The sequence below is a fragment of the Protopterus annectens genome, chromosome 7.part0 (genome assembly GCF_019279795.1).
Source record: "Protopterus annectens isolate FY-2018-M chromosome 7.part0, PAN1.0, whole genome shotgun sequence".
Classification (NCBI taxonomy): Eukaryota; Metazoa; Chordata; order Ceratodontiformes; family Protopteridae; genus Protopterus; species Protopterus annectens.
This window is the reverse complement of record NC_056739.1, coordinates 113,535,612-113,554,023: the sequence shown is the minus strand read 5'-3', so window position 1 is coordinate 113,554,023 and position 18,412 is coordinate 113,535,612. Positions and strand designations below refer to the sequence as shown.

The 18,412-nt window shown below is 38.2% G+C and overlaps 1 protein-coding gene across 1 annotated transcript in view; it reads right to left on the bottom strand.

The window, feature by feature from the left end:
- PKP1 (plakophilin 1) overlaps positions 1-18,412 on the bottom strand; it is an 833,005-nt gene that overhangs the window by 408,272 nt on the left and 406,321 nt on the right. The gene's annotated exons all lie outside the window — the stretch shown is intronic.

Below are 18,412 nucleotides of genomic sequence, written 5' to 3'. Positions count from 1 at the left end.
GTCTGGTCAAGCATACTGAAATTAACTGATTCCAACTACACCACTGAAATGCTCACAGAACTACTGCTAAATATCTAAAATGCATGATACCCCTTAATTATAACACTGTCCAAATCCAAGAGAAAACGATTATTAATGTACAAACCTAAAGCCCCTCTAAACTTCAAAGATGAGGTTTGGCATTCCTAGAAATGCAGCCTTACTCCCCTTACATAAAAAAAATTAAACAACTTCAACTAAACAAGCAATAAGACACCATAGAGACCATATAATGAAATGTAATCAAGACTACCCAATACCCTCCCACCAAGTAATTCTGGATGTCAGTCAACTAACTGGCTACAATCCTACAGCTTTTTCACACAATGCAGTGTCTTAGCTTACTTCCTCTGACTTTCCCACCTTCCTGCCAAGGGGTCTTGGAGTTTCAGGCCTACTGGTGCAAGAAGCCTCTTTGTTTCCTTTGGGGGTTAGGTCCACCAATTATTTTACTGCTTTTTCTGGTGAAATCGTCTTGTTATTGTCTATGGACCGATCCTTCTTTTGGCATTTCTTCAAATGATTGAAACTGGGAAGAGAGAGGGGACCCCTTACTCCATGGAGGGGGACAGCCTTCTAAAACATTCCATGAGGTGGCTGTGCTAGTCTGTTAGATGGATCATTGCTTCATTTTTCTTTTCCAAGAGATGGCAAGTCTCAGAGCTGCCATTTTCCCTTCTTATTGGGTGGATAATTCAGACAGTACCAGCCAATGTGGTTTCTTTTGTGAACAAAAGCTGTCCCTCTGTAAAACTAGCTTCAGTGCTTGTTTTGTCTGGGCTTTTCCAGATTCGACCTTGATTGGTGGTCCTCCATTTTATCTATCACTTTTACCATGCCTGTTACTATGGGAACTGGGTCTTTGACTAGTCTTCTCAGCCTCATTTTGTTACACTGCAGATATTAAACTGATAAAAACAGATACTATATATGGTCCTCTGGTTCATTCCTCCCTGGTGATCACTGTTTTGGATTTAATCCAACCACAGGCTACATCATAGAAGGTCCTCAAATGTTAGATCTAACGGATATGTTTTCAATCTGTTAGTTAAATCTTGGTAGGGAATAATATTTGCCTGTCTTTTTGTGGGTGTCTTTCTTTCAGTGTGCATCAGTTGTTGGAATTTTTTATATATCAAGCAAGTATGTACTAATATAGCAGTTATTAGTGATATGATTGAGACATCTTTGCCAATCCTTCACTTGTAGGAAGGTGAGCGTTAGCAGCGAATGGTAAAATGATAAACATTGGATTGAGTACACTTGTGTAGGCAGTGAGTGACCATACCGTGTAGTATCTGTCTTTGAATGTGAAAACATTTAGAAAAGGTTCAAAGTACTTTTTAGTAGAGCTATGGTCCCAGGCATATGAATTACAAAGAGAGGTTGTTTTGTAGATCATCTGATATAATAAGGACATATTTGTCATTTTGCAGCTATTCCTCACATTTCAGAAGTAAAGCCATTAAAGCAAGTCCCATTCTCCCTGCCTTATCTCCTACACAGATGATGCTGCACTGACAGACACAGTGCAAGTCTGTACAGCAGTCTAGACTTTCCCATGGTTATTCAATTGCTTGCTTTTAATGGAGTGAAAATAATGATTGCTGGAGACTGTGGTGCACCATTTTAGGAGGGTTTCCTTTTGCAAGTGTTGTGTAACTGTGGAATTGATATGTATAAGTTTGTGTGGATGTGAGGATTTCAGATGCAAAAAAAAAAAAAGTTTTTCATATGTGTGCCGTCACAATGAATGGCCTAGATGGGTTTTGATTGGCCGTGACGACAGAAAAGACTTTCGAGCTGTCATATTCCAATCCTTTATAGTACACACATGCTCTCTTTTGAAGGTGTTACTTTTTTTACCTCTTTATTGAACATGACATTTTTTTTAAATGACATAGGTGCAAGTACAATAACAGAAAAAAAAACATAATAAAACCATAACACTTCCTTTATTTCCATGCACCATACATGTTTTCTTTTTAGTAATGTTCATTTAGTCCAATTTTAAATACATTTTTCAGTTCATGCCTTCCTTGAAAATTCCCTCATCCTCAACATTATTCTACATGTATTGTTCCTACAAATTCCATTATTTTCTGTGTAATTTGTTCCTTCCTTTTTTTAAATATTCTACCTCCATTTCTTGTATCTCCTTTACAGTATTCGGTTCTTCAGTTAGATTTGGTTTAGATTTTTATTTCCATTTTCTAGTAATAGCCTTTTGGCAGCCAATAGCATTAAACTTGGTAAAACCTTACAATGTCTGCCCAATTTAGATCCAAAAAAAGAAAGAAAAAAAAATAGCCACAATGGTACAGTGGTAGCATTGTTGCCTCACAGCAAGAGGTTCTCCTGTTCGATTCACAGCTGGAGTGCCTTCTGTGTGGAGTCTGCATGTCCACCCCACGGTCTAGTGGCCTCCGATAATGGGCGTGCCTTTGCTGAAGGTTGGGCTTCGGGCTGGCAACTCGGCACCATAAAAAATCTACTGCCAATCATTAGCGGACCAGAGTTCCGCTGTGGCAACCCCTAACCGGGAAAAGCCAAAAAGATAAACAAACATCTCAGCTCAAAAATTAATTTCATTACTTAACCATTTGCACCCCCAACACTTCTGACAGTACTATATGGGGAATTTTTAAAATCTGCCAAATTGCTGCATTCTCAAAAACATGTTGCCGATCACCTCTCTCTTTTCCATCACACCTCCAGCATCTGCTGTCTGCCTGAGGAATAATTCTCGAAGTCTGGCTAGATTATAAAAATACTCATTCAAACACTTTAAAGCAAAAATCCTAAACCTTCTGGACTTTCTTGTAAACTTGAGAGCTGTACAGATATCCTCCCATTGTTCTTTTGGATATTGTTGCCTTTATCTTCTCTATTCATACTCTTTTCTATCATCCCGTGATTGATTCTTATAGTTATCATGCAATATTGTTTAACTTCTGTTCTAAACTCAACTGAAAACTCTGCAAGAGATGGCATTTCATTTAGCATTAACCCTGGTCCTTTCTCTTTATACCCAAGTATTCCCTGGTAGGTAAAAATCTCTCTCGACCTACAGACATTGAAAATAGGTGCAAAGGCCCTTGAAAAGCTGATGCCTCCAGCCAAAAATCTGGACATAGCATGAAATGTGAATTCTAAATAACCCATAATTCTTGTTGTTTCTACTAGGAATGTGAGATACTGCTCAGAAGCACATTTAAAAACAGTGTGTGGCAAAAATGATGGAAATATATAAGTACATTATCAAACAGTATAAAATCTGTAGATTTTAATGAACTGTATATTGTAAAATTCGACCACGCAATGTCATTTATCTTTGCTTCTGAAAGAGAGAGATATCAGATATGTGTCCTTTTTCTTCGAGTTAATGGTACCAGTAGTATAATGACCATGAAGTGTAGTTTTCTGTGTACTAGACATCTTCAAAAAGCATGAGGGATGAGAAGTTCAGAAAATTGTGGGAAGCGGTAAATCAAGGCTGAAAATACAGACATACCTCCAAAACTAGGGACATCATGTGCAGATGTGAACCATGGCTGAAAATATGGTAATTTCCTTCAAAGTAGGGACTGCTGAAGGCTCTGTATGGAAAGGAATCTCTAACTTACAGTCTGGTTAGCCTCAACGCACTCTATTGCATTTCCCTCTGTAGTTATTTGTCCAAAACCATGGTTCTTTTGCTAAGTTTCTTCAGTAAATCCCATCCCCATCCTGTCTAATGTTGTTACCCTTCATACAATCATCCTTATTGGTAAAATGTATTGTTTCCCTGTTGGTTTAATTCTTAGATTACGTCTTGCTACTTTATGACTGTAATATTCTGCATGGTTGTTGCTATTCTCCTTAAGTTTCTGCATCCAAAATCCTCCTGCCCCCCCACACTAATAACTTTTTGCTTGTGTTACATATATATACCCCTTAATGCCATAAAATTTCCCTTCAAATACGGTAATCCTAAACCATCTTATTCTGCGGGGGAATCCACTTATTCTCCTTAACTCTTTCTCTCTTCACCCCCCCAAATACATTCCTTCAACTCTTTATTAATTATGGTCCACAACTTCTTATCTGTTTGATAAAATACATCTGACCTTCATAAACAACTAAAGAGATTAGAAACATTTCACTACTTGTATCTTCCTTACAATATCTATAGTCAGAAGCTCCCAGCTTCTCCATTTTTGTATTATCTTTTGTTTAGTCTCTTCTCACATCTCCTTAGCAGCAATAATATAATCCTTTTTTATTCTATACATCTACATAGTTTAACCTGTCTTGTCTCATTAAATATGGTTATTGATGAACCAATTAATTTGTGAGTAAATAATTAACTGCTGTAGCCTTTGTTTTCTCTTTAATTTATTTTCAGTCCTGAAAAGACTTGAAATTGTCTCAAAATCTTCCACAACACCAATGTATTCTTTTCTGGATTTATCAAGTACAAAATAGTATCACCTGTAAATAAAACTAACCTTTCATGATTACAATATCAGTTATATTCTTCAGTTTATGAGTCTCTTATTTTGTCAGTTCTGTTAAGGAATGAAAATGCTGTCATCGTCTGACTCATAAAATACAATCTGACGCTAATGAATTCTTTCTGTGCATCAAGACCTGCCAACAATATTGGCACTTACTTACATTCTGCTTCCCTCTGGATCATCATAGTTCTACTAATGTTGTCATTCCCTTAGCTGGTATATACATAAACAATTTATAGACATGGTTTAAAACTGAAATGGGTTGGTTGATATGTATTTGTGAAAATTTCACCCCTCTGCCCCCCCCCCCCCATCAGTAAATCAGGACATTCCCAGTACCTGCCCCCTTCCACTTATATCTAGGGAAAGGTCATCACTGCTCTCTCAAAGGCAAAAAATGCAGCCTCCATGGGACCTGACAACATCCCAGGCTGCATCCCACATGAACTCAGGCAGGAACTTACAGCACCATTAGACACCCTATTCAACAAAAGCCTGAGTACCGGTTTTGTCCCAGCTGAGTGGAGGACAGCCACTGTCATCCCTTTACACAAAGATGATGCATCCACTGATCCGGGAAATTATAGACCCATAAGCCTAACTAGCCTGATCTGCAAGGCCATGGAGCAGATTATCTTGGACCTCATAAACAACGACATTGGCAACCTACAAACTCTCGATCCCACACAGTTTGGCTTTGTCAAGGAGATGTCTGTTAAATTTGGTCAACTTTTTTGAGACAGTCACCAAAGCCATGGATGAGGGAAAGACAGTGCACACTGCCTACCTTGACCTGGTCAAAGCCTTCAACACTATTCCCCACTCAGACATAATAGATAAACACTCTCTCAACTAGGCATCAATCCATATGTTACAAGATGGGTAGCCAACTGGCTCACTGATAGCACCCACCTAGTCAAAATAGGGGAAGCCACCTGAAGCAGTAGACCCATATCGAGTGGCATACTCGAGGGTTCAGTCTTGGAGCCTCTGTTATTTGCGATATACTTTCCTGAGGTACAGGCCAAAACCAGTGAGCTATGGCTGACCAAGTTTGCAGATGACTGCAAGTTGGGAGTTGTCATCATTTCCCCTAGTGACATGGACATCTTCCAAGAGGGTCTCACCCAAACAAATGACTGGTGCCAGAAACATGGCTTCAAGCTGAATACAAAAAAATGCATCATCATCCCCTTTGGGGAGAGAGATATCCCCACAAATTATCACATTAATAACAATTTTCTAAGCACACAGTCAGTCGTGAGGGATTTGGGCAGCCTGACTTTTGACCACCATGTTGCTTCCATTGTACTGAAAGCTTTCTGCATGGCCCACCTCATAAGTAAGAGTATCTCATCCAGGGACAAGGAGGTTATAACATCCCTGTATTCTTCCCTTATAAGGCCCATTATTGAGTACAATGCCCTATTCAGCATGTACCTCGCAAAGCACATGCAGCAGCTCGAGAGACCACAGAGGTTCCTCACCAGGAGAATCCAGGGCCTCAAAAATCTACCATACACAGGCTAAAAGCCCTATGCCTCTACTCTGTTCCATAAGGACTCCTCAGAGGTGACCTGTGTCTGGCATGCAAGGAGATCTCAGACCCCACCTTGATGGGACTGCTGCATATCCATAAGTCAAGCTCCACTTGAGTAACCTACACACACGACCTCAACCTGGTCTGTGACATCAATAGGACTTGCTGGTGGGACAGATTTGTGTCCCAAAGACTCCCCCATCTATGGAATAAACTCCCACTCCACATCAAGCAGAGTACCTCTTTACCCCTTTTAAGTGCAATCTTAATAACTGGATGGGAAGTAGAAAATACATCCCTGGGATTTCACCAATGTCCCTGCTGGACAGGGGCATCAGGTGCTGATTTGTCTATGCATGGGCTAAACTCTTGGCTAGGCTTATAAGGGCCTCAGGGCCAATAGCCTAGGAACTTCCTATGATCCTATGGATCCAAAGGGTCTTCACCCTCTTTGGATAATGCAACTGCCACGTCTTTCATAAAAGATGCTTGTACCCTGCCCCTCGTTCCTTTAATATATTGTTAAAACATCATTTTCCAGAGTTTTATCACTTTCTTCTCTCCCAGATTCCAAACTTCCACAGAAGTACTATTTGTTCCTAGAGATTTCCCCTTGATTGAGTATACATCAGCTTTCTATGTCCTGTCTTTCTTTCTTAGCTATTAATTGTTGACTCTTATCTTCCCCTAACCTTGGCATAATTATGTCTTTCATAAATATTTTTATCTGTGCTTTTTCTTGCTTTCTACATCCTAGTGCTTTATGCAAATTTTCATAAAATTTCTAGAATATCTCATAATTGCTCTGTAGGATTTCTGATTATTTTCCTTGAGGAGGTCTGATTGTTTAGGAGTTTGAATAGGAGAGTTTGAAGAGAACATTTACCATTTGTTGAACTGGGAGTGAGTTTGCCATTTCCAAAGTTTTATAGTGGTGTTCACATTTAGGTAAGAAACCTACAAATACATAAAACAGTCTCAGTTATTTGAAAGTGCATCTAAGGAAAACCAAACCTTATTATAAACTGCAGCTAACAGCATTGGTAGCTTTATCACCCTAGCCCTACAAACTGAACACCACTGCTCAGTCCTAACAAAGACAAAGGCTACCAATAAAAAAGATTCACAATAGTTCTGTCATATGTAACTTACAAACTAATACACCTAGAAACTTTCCAGTTCCTCTGTAGTTGCCTGCTGAAAAGAACAACCATTTACCATCTAAAGTCACAGTATACCCTGTCCCTCAACACCCCATATAACAGACTTCATAGCACGGACCATTGTATACTAGTAATGGCCCCACAAACATGAGAAGCACTACCATCACAGCTGAAAGAAATCTCTCCCTACTAGAAATTCAGACACCAAGAAAAAACCTACCTGCTAGAACAAGCTACTTGTAAATGCAACCCAAGACAATACATCACTTGAGAACCAATCAGATACTTTTCTTACATCATACCCTATGATGGCATAACCACTGTATTCTAATTGTCATAGAATGTTTCCCTTTAACCATCTCCCTTCCCACCTTGTCTCTGTTCTTCATATTATGTCTCTATTCCTGTCTTCCCCTTCCCGTTCTGCACTGTTCCCCCTTCCCCTATGTTTCCTCTTTTTTTAAATACTTGCTGTATATATTGTATATTGACCTAGTCTGTTTTCTTAATTTGTTTTAGTTTAAGTTTGTTAACTGTATTTTCACTGTATCTTGAAAATGTTCAGTATGTTAATACTTAACTGTGACTCGTTTTTGGTTATTGTAATGTTCCTCTCAAATGATGCTATTATATTTTCATTTTATGCTGAGTTTTATGCTTATTCAGGTCTATATTATATAGTCAAAGCTTTAAATCGAATACCTAAACTCGACACCAAAACAGAGAAAAATGTAAACATTGAATGGCCACTTCCACAAATTCTTTCATAGGGAAAGAATTTGCGTGACTAGAGGAAAGAAAAATTTCAAACCCTAATCGAGTGGGGGGTTTTGCCCCCCAACTAAATATACCAACTCCGAGAATGCTCTACAGTGGAGAAAAGGGCAGATTCTCGATAGCGGCCAAGTGAATTCTTTCCCTATGAAAGAATTTGCAGAAGTGGCCGTTCGATGTTTACAGCTTTCCCTGTTTAGCTTTAGGTATTCAATTACCTAACGTTTCGATCACCTAATATAGACCCGCTTATTCTGCCTTCCTAGGCTTAATTCTAAATACCCCCATTAACAAACGAAAATAAAGTAAATTGTCAATATGATAAACACCTGCTGTGATAAACAGGCTGTAATACTTAGCACCTGGAGTTGAACATAAGAGGAATCAGAGAAGGAACTGGTGACATCCCTCCTCAGTGAGACTTAAAATGGTAACACAGAGGGTGTTGTAGTATTATCACAGCAGCTATCCCTACACCGGTTCAAGGAATCGGTTTGTATTTTTGAGGATGTTTTCACTGCTAAGCCAAGGTATTCCCAGCTTGCAGAGTAACAGATAGACACAGGAATCCAACAGCAAACCAGACAGGCATATTATAGTGTACAAGAGGAAGTCAAGCAAACAATGCAGGAGAAACTGCAGGAAATGTTACATATGAGGCTAATTCAAAGCCATAGTAATCTGTTGGAGTCAAAAAATCAGGCTCTGTATAGAGTACAAAAACTAAAATGCAGATGTATCCCCCATACTTAGAGAAGCTGAGTGGGGCAGTGTAACTGATACCACTAACCTGCCTAAGTTTTACTGGCAGGTAACCTTGACACCTGCAGCAAGGGGGAGGTATGCATTTATTACCCATCTTGGGCTGCATGAATTCACTAATGCCTTTTGGGATGAGAAATCCCCCAGCAGCTTTTCAGATGCTGGTAGATCACATCTGTGCAGGAGCTGGACACTATGATCTGGCCTATGTAGATGATATTGCCATTTTAGTTGATCCTTGTAGCAACGTGTGTAGCATGTCAGAATGGTATTAGGCAGATTACAGTGGGTAGGGATAACTATCACGGCACACAGACATGAGGTAGGAATGCTGGAAAAAGTTTACTTGCTACTGGGTGGGTGAATTGTGGCAAATTTGGTCAGAGCCTGCTACAATGCACATTATTCAGGCATGGCTGACCCTGGTTACCAAAAAACAAGTGAAGGCATTCCTTAGAGCAGCAGTGTATTACAGGAAGTCTAAAGTAACCACCACAAAGCCGTAAATCAGAAGACGCCCCTAACTGTTTCTTTTTCGAAAGGTTAGGAAACTCTTACAGATTGGAATAGTGATGGGGATGATTATCCCCCTTTACCCCCTGCACAACAACTTGCCATTCATGAGGAAAGATTTCACAGGACATCAAATCAGACTTTTCAGTTGGTGAAATAGAAAAAGGGGAAGAAATGGCTATGGACAAAATTCAGAGGGGACATTCAAACAACAACATAAAAAAAGTAGATGGCAATGATTTGGGACAAAATATGAATGTATTTAATACTGTTGAAACTGCCACTTTGATTGTTAACATTTCTGGGACTGAGTTATCTGATATGTTAAAATCTGTTTTAAATTTGGGGTTAAAGTTTGTGCCAACCATTCTTCCCAGATTATATACTCTAAAGTATGAAATATTTTGCTTGGTGCAAAAAGTTGCATCTTGCGTATTATTTTTGTGATAAACAAGTAGGGGTGAATTTGAGGATTGTTTGGAAACCAGTTTTAAGGAAAGCTTTTTTTTTGCATTTCTAATGAAGGAGAATGGAATGAAATTCAAACAAATGCTTATAGTCGTTTAGACACTTTGGTGTGAAATATAATAGCTGATTTATACCCCTTTTATAAACAAGTGCATTCAGCAATTCTCAGCAACATTACATTTTTTTAGTAGGGGAATTGTGTAATAATTTTGTAAAATCCAAACAACATTAAGTATAATTTATCTAAAGAATAGTAGCAAACTTTGATTAACTTAGGTAATAATCAGCTAGTTGTGAAACCTTATGACAAAGGGAACAGGATTGTGGTTATGAATTACAAACAGTATGTACAAATGTGTTATCAATTTCTGAATAATGTTCAATTATATGAGAGATGTAACATTGCCTTTTATAATGAAGCACTTAAACAGTATGAGTTGTTATTGCAAGGTTTGAGACTGGGTTATTTTGATAAAAATGACATTGAAAAAAGTTTTCTATTCAAGGAAGCGAGCTGGCTTTATTTTACTGTTTACTAAAAATTCACAAAGGTTTGGCTAATTTAGTGGTATGTCTGATAGTCTCTGCATGTAGATATTTTCTTCATAATAATGGTTCATTTTTACGTGATTATTTGTATTTGTTAAAACAATTCCTTCCTATAACAGAGACACCCAAGATTTTGTAGATAAAATATCAGGTTTTAAATGGAAGGAGAATATATGTTGGGTGGTGGTGGATGTTCAGAGCTTATATACAAGCATCCAACATCAATGTGGGATTCAATCTTTGCAATTCTTTTTGGGTGACAATCTTTTGTCATGTTATATTGGGTTAATTGTTCAGTTTTGTTTGGCTAATAGTTTTTTAATGTTTAATGAATTATTTCATCAGATTCAAGGCATGGCCATGGGGGCACCTTTTGCCTCATGTATGCAAATTTATTTATGGTTATGTTTGAAATGGAAATTTTATATCACAAAAGTTTTTGGAAGAAGTATGCAGTGAAATATTTTCATCACATAGATGATTTAATTTTTGTTTGTGAAGGAGGTTTTGATGAGGTCCATTAATTTGTATGTTCTCTACAAAATAACAGATTTAATTTAAGATTTGATGGCCTTCAGGTGGATAATCAGGTTATTTTTTTTAGAGCTTAACATTGATAGGGGAATTGTTAACTTCGGTTCATAGAAAAATTGGAAGAGAAAATATGTTTTTACATGGTAACAGTTTTCATCCCACCATCGTAATAATTCTATGCCATATGAGGAGTGTTTACAATTAAGTACATTATATAGCTTGGGATATAGATTTTGAAGTAGAAGTTCAGCATACATTAACTATGTTTATAGATAGGGGATATAATAGAAACATTGTTATGGAAGCTTTTCAAAAAGTTAAAGAAAAGTGTAGTAATTGTGTTGAAGTTGTTTTTCATAGACAAACTAGTAAGGTAGACTATTATGATAATAATGAATTTCCATTTTTTAGTCAAAATACACCTCTAATGTCCTGTGGTAGAGAACAATGTAATAATATGAAAGAGATTTATTTTGTGTCAGTTTTTAATGTCCTTAGTGAATAAATGGTTAAAATTTTAATGTACTTTTGGCCTATGTTGTTGAAAAATAAGGAACTAGTTAGAATAATTAGTTATAGGCATTATATCACTTTTAAAAAAGGTCATAAGTGGATTTAATAGTACATAGTAAATTTGGGTACCTAAATTTGTTATGCCTAATGTTAACATAGGGGGTTCTATTCTTCCTAGAAAGGGTACCTACCCTTGTGGTAGATGCTCAATATGTAGTCAAGTGGTTACTAATTTTTCTAAGATAAATGGGATGAGTTTTAATCCCATTCAGGAATTCTCGTGTAACACGGCTGGAATTGTTTATATTTTGAGATGTCCTTGCGACCTGTTTTATGTCGGGAAATATCAGAGAATGTTTAAAGTCAGGTTGTAAGAACATATGAGAGGTATTAGAAATATGCTTATCGAAAGCCCCATAGTGATGCATTTTAAAATTTGGCATCAGAGTAATCCTTTATTTCTAAAACGATGTATTTTGGAACAAGTTATTTTAAATCAGGGTGAGTCAGCCACCCTTAAGGATAAATTATTGTATAAAGAGTCAGTGAATATTCTGAAATATAACATACTGACATTGGGAGGCTTGAACAATGAATGTAATTGGAAGTATTTAATTAATTAACTAATTATGTATTTTGTACATTAATTGTTTAATTAGAGTGGGTATATATTATGTAATTTGATTCTGTATATTTACTCCTTGAAGACGTTGTTGCTGAGGAGCTAGAGATGAATAAAGATTTTAACTGCTCTTGGTTCTTTGTGGTCGTTGCTTTGGATTTATCTTCTTTTGCTGCTGTTGCTTCAGTTGGCTGTGTGGTTTTGGTTATTATGGGAAGCCTGTCCTCCACTGTAGTACCACAGATATACTACTCAGAGATCTTATTTGAAGACGGTCTATAAAGGCTTATCTTGATAACTAGTAAACAGGCATTTCAAAAGTTCAAAGAGGCATTGAGTAGACCCACTGTACTAGCCAGTCCTGACTGTAGCCTGGAAGTTTTGCAACATGCAAGTAGATGCTTTGAACCTATGTGTACTTAATCAAGTTTCTTCAAAGGAAGAAAGATCCAGTAGTATTCGTGATATGTATGTTAGCCAAGACAGATTTTATGTGCAGTCATAGAAGAAAACTATTTTGGAATAGGGTGAGCTCCCAAAAAGCTCCCACCATACCTGTATAGTAGACAATTCACAGTGTTAACAGACTATGATCCCTTAAAGTGCTTAAACATTGCTAGTGGGCAAAATAGCAATCTCCCTAGATGGAGAGTAAGATTGCAGTCTTGTAATCTGACCATCGAGCACAGAAGTATTAGTAATAACAATGCAAATGCAGATGGCTGTTTTAAGGAAAAAAAATGAGCAGTGTGACATCAACAATAAACTCTATTTCCAAATGCTTTCTTTCTGAAGGGTTTCTCAGTGAAACTAGCAGGTCTGGGAAGGGGGGAGATGCATGAGGAAAACAGTAATACATTTTAAAAACTCTAGTTCTTTCAGAAATAATGGAGAACCAACCAGAAACACAAGAAAAAAGCACCATAAACTCAAATTAACACCAGACCCTTGGGAAAAATGTGAAAACTTTTAATAACGTAGCTCTTGCATTCCAAACAATTTAGGGATGACTTCAGACTTAAACAGTAACATCTTCCATGTTGTTAAAATATTTCAACCCCAGTAAATGTGATAGCGATATGTGAAATAAATTATAATATGTGATGAAAACTGTATTTGCCGTTGTAAATTTTCTGTTTAAATGTTAATTTTTCAGTTACTTGTAAAAATTCAGTACCGTTTGAATATTTATTTGTAAAGGAATTGATTTAACTTATTCAAATTATTGAAATTCTTCTTCTTTATATGCTTGTGACAACATCCAAGATTCAATACATTCCTCTATTCACTGTTTGTATGAAGTTAGCATTCTTTGCCCCATTTCTTTGTGGGGTTTCTTCCACCTCTCCAAAACATACTGAGTGTTTCTGTTTCAAGGATAGAAATTACTGGGTTCAAATCCAGCCTTTAAACTTGAACTTAAGAGAAGCTGCAAGCAGAATGCACCCCAAAATGAACAGAGTCTTGAGCAGCAACACAGTATCTATGTGGTGCTTATTGAGTGAAAAGTCGAGTGGATCATCCTCTTTAGGCATCATCTGTGATGCACAGTATCCACTAGATAGGAGAATAGATCACAGGCTGTGTGCTGTGTCAAGGCTAACCAGTCAGCATTGTAAAAGTTTGGCTGTAGGTGATTAGGTTATGCTGACTAAGGTTGCCATTAGTGGCATGGTTATTTGCTGAGAGAGATGACCCAGCCTATTTTGAACTTCACCAGGAAACCATGCTAATGGAGGGAGGGGCCTACATGCCCCTACTGGCCAGTGTATAAAAGCTGGCTTAATGTCTTGGCCATAACAACTAATGCTGCCAAAAGAGCCACAGGTATTTGCTGGTGCTAAGTAAGATCACCCAGCATATTCTGACCTACACCAGGGGACATGCACTAATTATTGAAGGAGTCTACATGCCTCTTTTAGCTAGTGTATATCCACCATAAAGCACAAAATCCCTGGGTGAGCAAGCTGCTTGGTTACTTGGGATATCTCTGTTAAGTAAACTAGACGTAAAACAGTTAACCTGACAAAAATTAATTAAAGGTTGCTACACTGAATATAGGTTCACTGACAGGAATCAGCTTAGAACTGTATGACATGATGGTAAGGATGAGACTAGATACGGGATGTATCCAGGATACAGAGTGGAACGGCTGTGCATGAAAGTCTCTTGGCCTGTCATCCAGAGCCCAGTATTCAGGGAGAGAACAGACTAAAACTTGAGTGAGAATATGTTGAGAAAGTGAATTAAAGTCAGACTCCCTTGTCAAAAAAGAATAGTCTTCATAGTCTCAGCCTGTGCTCCACAGCAAGACTGTGACAGTGAGGAAAAAGAACATTCAGACCTTTTCAATAAAGATAGGCATAATTAATTGGTCTTAACAATGGGAGACCTGAATTCTCATATTGGGATGAAACAGAACAGGATATGAAGATTGTCTGGGCCCACATGGTTGGGGTAATGAAGTAGAGACCATTCTGGACTTCTGTATACAAATGGGATAATGATGGTCAGCACTTGGTTTGACGTGGTTTGACAAGAGAGACAGACAGAGTCACAAGATTACGTACAAGAGTAAGGTCAGCATGCAACGTGGGTTGACTTCCTCCTGTTAAGGAAAGTGTTGCTTATGTAGTCAGGATGTAATAGACAAGACTTTGTTGTGGCTTCTGTTCCTATGCTATGTTTCCTATTTATACATATGGGGTGAGGTTGTTACATCAATAGTTTATACTGCCGGGTGGCTAGCCTTGCTATGGTTGTTCTTCCATACCAGACACATGCATGTACACTCACACCTATGGCAAATTTACAGTGTCCAATCCACCTGATGTAAGTCTTTGGAATGTGGGTGGAAACCGGAGCATCAGGAGAAGTGTTACACAAAGACATAGAAGGAATGCAGACTTTATACAGAAGGCCCTTTGGACAAAAATCAAACAAGAGAACATCTTGCTGTGATGCAGTAGTACTACCTACTGAACCACTGTGCCATCCAACAGAAAGATAAAAAAGATAATCAGAAAATGCTTTTCATAAAAGTTGCCAGGAATAAGCTGCTTGGCAGTCCAGAGGACATCAAGGGTAGATGTGTAGACTACCACTAAATGAAGAACTCCCCACAAAAGCTGTACTGCCATATGCAGTACCCACCCTAGAAGAAGTACAAAGTCATGGCTTTGATGATCAGGTTGTTGGGAACTTTGACTTCCAAGGTGGCTGCACACTGATCAACAGCTTAATTTCAACTTTCAGAATGTGAAAAAAGAAACTGAAAAATAAAGTTAGTAAATTTCCTAGCTTGAGTAAAATTCAGTTACTGGTTAGTAAATAGAATGCCTGGATGCCAGCAAAGAAAAAAAATACAGAACCTGAAATAAAATCCACTAGAAAAGGTGGCATTGACAAGGAAGAATCCTGCAGCTGTTCAGCAAAACACAGTTCAAGCTTCAGCATTGGTACAATAGATGGTTTCCAGTAATTAAGAGGAAAAAAATATGATGGTGCTTTAGGGAAGAAATGGCTTCTGTGGGTATGTAACACAATACAGAGAGAGGGAATAAGAGAGAGAGGCATATCCCCAATGACTGGAGAATAAGCATTCTAGTGCCAGTGTACAAGAACAAAGGAAATACTTAAAACTGGGAGTGTTACACTGGAATCAAACTCCTGTCAGACTGCATGAAATTGCTGTCAGACTGCATGAAATTGCTGTAGAGGGTGACTGCTAAATGATTATGCAGAGTACTAGAAAGTAAGATGAATGATGATGCAATGTTTGCAGCGAGACAGGCAGTGGAGAAGAAGTTGGAGATGAGGAAAGAGTCTACCTGAGCATTTCTGCACATTGGAGAAAGCAAATGACAAGGTCCAGAGATTGATTTGGGCAGTTCTATGATTGTTTGAAGTTTCCAAAACTTTGTTAAAAATTAGTGCAGGCCATGTATAGAAGGGACTATATTAGCAGAATGAAAGTGCATATGTGCGATCACGGAAAAATCCACACATAACGCATGAAAATGCAAATGAGCGAACGGGCAGGTAAGCGAATTTTTCCCTAGGGAAAAAAACTTATGTGGTCATTTGCTAAAAACAAATTATTTCACATCATAAATAGGTGGGGGGCTTCACCTCCCACACCCCCCCAATGTGGGGGGGGCTCTGCCCCCCACATCCTCTAACTAAATATACCAACTCCGAGATTGCACTATATGGATGGAAAGGGCAACTCCGGGAAGTTGCCAACCATCTCCTTGCCCTATGACAAATTCATTGAATCGCTTTAAATGCGATTTGATGAATTTGTGTCACTCAAAATTTTGCGTAATTCACCTTTCGTTCTGCTAATATAGACCCGTATAGGGACCTATTGACACAAAGTGGTTCCCAGTGTGAATGGGTGTGCATCAGGGTTCAGCTCTGAGCCCACTGCTGTTCATACTGGTGATGGGCTGTGTAGATCGATGTGTGTGTATGTATCTTTAAGAAGCTATCCAAGGGCTTGCACAAGTGTATAACTACTGAGCACATGCAAAGCTAGACTGCCATTTTGTAGTAAGCTGTTGAGATGTTAGCATGTATGTATGTAATGTCTGTCTTAGTTCATTCCTACTTTATGAGCTGCTATCCATCCTGATGTGTTTCTATGCATTAAAGCATCTAAACGAAACACCCCACCTGCTTGTCATCTGTGACAGAGAAGGACAAGTGACATGTCTAAAAGGACATGGTATCAGAAGTGGCATGTCTAAAACAACTTAAAGCCAGGATGGAATCTAAACTCTTCAGTCTGAGTTTGAGAGGCACTTGGTTGGAACTGGAGGAATATAGAGGAGGGAATCATCCCTTCTGTACGTTGTTTGGCTTTTGGCTTTTCCCGGTTAGGCATTGCCACAGCGGAACTCCGGTCTGCTAATGATTGGCAGTTGGTTTTTATGGTGTCGAGTTGCCAGCCCGACACTCAATCTTCAACAAAGGCACGCCCATTCAACGCATGTCTTTTGAACGCCCACTGGACCACAGGAAGGACATGCAGACTCCACACAGAAGGCACTCCCAACCCAAGCCGAGAATCGAACGGGAGAACCTCTTGCTGTGAGGCAGCAATGCCACCGCTGCACCACCGCGGAACTATTCTGCACGTATACTTTACAAAACAGGTCAGAAATTAATTTCAGATGTTAAACTTGCTCAGCACTATTTCTTATTTGTAAAATATGAAATGAGGCATCCAGAATGTTCTAAACGATATTTGCATAAACCGATATGTATGATATTGATAAAAATATTCAAATTACTACAGCAAATGTTTTAAAATAAAGTCTGAATTGCAAAAAATAAATAAAATAAAAGGAAACAACTGCATTTTTCAATATGTGCTTAGTGAATCCATATTTTTTTTATATTTATCAAAGATATCCAAGTTATCAGAAGTGTATAAAGTGTTCACATGTTTGTACAGTGTTACAATAAAGCTATTTTGCAAAAGCACAGCTATTACAGGGCATATTTCACAGAATACAGCCATTATACAGCATATTTTGCAAGTACAGTATTTCGAAAAGTTTATTGCGCATTTGAATGTTATTACAAGCAAAAATAACTGTTTGTTGGAATATAATTACAAGGGCCGTTTTTTCAGTGTGTTTGTATATACATTGTGGGCATGGCGAACAGATTTCGAAAACCCAGTGCACTTGTGTTTGACAGTAATATTGGAGAGAACTGGAGAGTGTTTAAGCAAGTGTATGACATTTTCATACAGGCTGCATTTTCTGGTAAAGATGACCATACAAAGGCATTATTCTGCTTAATTTAGCTGGGTCAGAAGCCATTGAAAGGGAACATTCATTTGTGTATGCACCTGCTACCTATACTGGAGGGGAAAACTGTCATATTGTTGTATTGGCTAAGTCAAGTTAGGACCCCGAGTACTTAAAATGTAAATTTAGAGAATGTGTAACCTCCAGACAAACATTACAATGGAAAAGCACTTATTTTACACAAGGGATCAAAAGCCTAGTGAAACTTTTGCCGCATATGTAACAGCCTTGTTTCTCAAAGAGTCAAAGCTATATCATGCAGATTTGGTAATTTAAGGAATGAGTTGACAAAGGACAGACTTGTGTGTGGTATTAAAGATGATGCTGTGAGAAAGATTTTGCTTCGTGACTGATTTAACTTTGAATAAGGCTCTTGAGATTTGTCAGATATACAAGTTCACAGAAAAGCACACAAATATGCTTACAAATGAGAATAGCTCTAGAAGGCATAGTGATAAAAGATCATGTTGACAGTATGCAGCACGTGGTTAAAAGAAACAGGCCCAAGCACATGGCAGCAACTGTAGCCTCTGCATCATTCACTGGTTAAACCCCAGAACCTTCCAGCAAATTCCAGAGTTCGCACAGTCTCAGTTAAGCATAAGAGTGCATCA